We start from the raw sequence: 2,500 nt of genomic DNA, 5'->3' as shown, positions 1-2,500 counted from the left end.
ACTTGGTCGGGTTCGAGAGAGGCGCAATCGCCCGGAGTTAGGCGAGTAGACGCTTTCGGTGCGACCACCCGTGCTCCCAACTGAGCTTGCCGCTGCCGACAGAGGCCCGGGAGCGTGCTGTCGTGGCATTGCCGGCGGGAGACAACACGCGCCACCTACGGTGACCGGCAGCTCCAACGCCAGCGCCACAGAAGGACAAAAGCCCCACTTGGGTGCCGAAGCGAACTCTCCCAGCACAGCGCACGCGCCAACACATCCGCACAGCTGCGATACAAACCACCAGCGAGAACCGCTGGGGCGACCGAGCAGCAGACGGCGTCGCGGCGCCGAGCGCCGGGCGGCGGCGCATCCTCAACGCACACAGTCCTCAATCGGACCAGCACACTGAAGATGTCCACCGCGCTTCGCACCGGGCCCGCGAGGACCTACTTTGGCCGCACGGCGCCGCGCGCAGGGTGCGCCGGCGCGCAGCTGCGACGCCTGCCGCGTCCGTCGGCCGGCGCGCCTGCCACTGGCCGCCCCCACCAGCCGGCTGTAGCGCGTGCGCCCACGCACCGCGCGGCCAGCACGCCGGGAGGCGCCCCCTCACCGGCCGGGGACGGTCCCACCCAGCCACCGCCGCGTATCGCTTCACACCCAGATGCCGTTCAGTTTCGTCGGCATGGTGGGTATCGCTGGAACAACCGGTTAGTACCTCAACCTATCGTCGCCATCACCGATTCACCCCTAGCGAGAACAACCGCACCACAACAGGTTACCATTTGTTCATTTGCGTAACTTCACCAGAAAACGCAGGCGTCCATCGCCATTTGCAACTTCAACGATTATTGCATGCCTGTGTCAGGTGTCACGCCACACTACGTCTGCCCACATACACGCAACAAAATGTGCACGCCTAGACAATACGTGGAAGGTGGCCCCCGTACGTATGCGATGTCCATTGCTCGAACGACTGTCAACCGGCCTCTGTAGCATGTCGCAGATATGGAACGCGGTGCACCATGCCATCACGGTGTGTGAGGAGAGACGACTAGGTCCGAATACATCAACAGACAGCTCATGCTGATCGCCATCCACGGCGTCCGTTCCTCCCACACGTCTCTATGGCGTACCACACTGCAATCCAGCTCTCATAGGGAGACGACACGTAGCTGCGTGCACAATATTTGCACTGTATGGTCCGCCGTTTTTGGGCGCAGTCGTTGTGCGGTCACACATGTGCCACGATGTATCATTCAGTACATAAGGACGAATGTGCAGTACAGATTGTGGTTCACGCGTACGACATCAGCGGACAGTTGACACAGGCCGCACCACAACGTAGCCTGAGTACGTCGCATGCGAAGGGCATTGAACATGCAAACTTCTCACCAACCAGCTTGCGAAGGCAGGGGGCAAGGTGGGGACGTGGGGAGGGGCGGCATGTACGTCCTGCTGCCATCCACATTACAGTGTACAGCAGGAGCATGTGGAAAGTGAGCAAGACTTGCAAGGTGTTTAACATGAAGCGATACACAGGGGTGCGGGCAGTGCGAGTAGCGAACTATATTGCGAGGGTTGCGGGTGGGCAACACTACAGTAATTGAACGAGTCGTATAACAATTACAGAGCAGGTTTAGGCGACAACGTGGGTTACGTTAAGGCGACAACATGGGTTAGGTTAAGGCACAACATGGGTTAGGTTAAGGCACAACATGGGTTAGGTTAAGGCACAACATGGGTTAGGTTAAGGCACAACATGGGTTAGGTTAAGGCACAACATGGGTTAGGTTAAGGCACAACATGGGTTAGGTTAAGGCACAACATGGGTTAGGTTAAGGCACAACATGGGTTAGGTTGAGGCACAACATGGGTTAGGTTAAGGCACAACATGGGTTAGGTTGAGGCACAACATGGGTTAGGTTGAGGCACAACATGGGTTAGGTTGAGGCACAACATGGGTTAGGTTAAGGTACAACATGGGTTAGGTTAAGGTACAACATGGGTTAGGTTAAGGTACAACATGGGTTAGGTTAAGGTACAACATGGGTTAGGTTAAGGTACAACATGGGTTAGGTTAAGGTACAACATAGGTTAGGTTAAGGTACAACATAGGTTAGGTTAAGGTACAACATAGGTTAGGTTAAGGTACAACATAGGTTAGGTTAAGGTACAACATAGGTTAGGTTAAGGTACAACATAGGTTAGGTTAAGGTACAACATAGGTTAGGTTAGGTTAGGTTAGGTTACACGTTGTTGTACGGAAAGGTGTAGGGGGGGGGGGGGCGGGGGCGGCAGGTTCGTTGATAGTGATTATAGTAAGTGAATGCTTGTGACATGATCAGATTTGTCACGTCAGGATGCACCTTTGGCTTATTAGAGGCGGCGCTCCAATTCTATGCTTGTGTGAGACCTGTGTCTTTGACTCATGTCATTGTTTGTGCGCTGTGACAGGAGGTACTATTGTGATGTTGGGTGCACCGTTGTATAGGACATGTGTGGGTGTTGGTGCCTGGTCTGC

Source organism: Schistocerca piceifrons, unplaced genomic scaffold (assembly GCF_021461385.2).
Source record: "Schistocerca piceifrons isolate TAMUIC-IGC-003096 unplaced genomic scaffold, iqSchPice1.1 HiC_scaffold_143, whole genome shotgun sequence".
NCBI lineage: Eukaryota > Metazoa > Arthropoda > Insecta > Orthoptera > Acrididae > Schistocerca > Schistocerca piceifrons.
Note: the sequence above shows the minus strand (reverse complement) of the source record.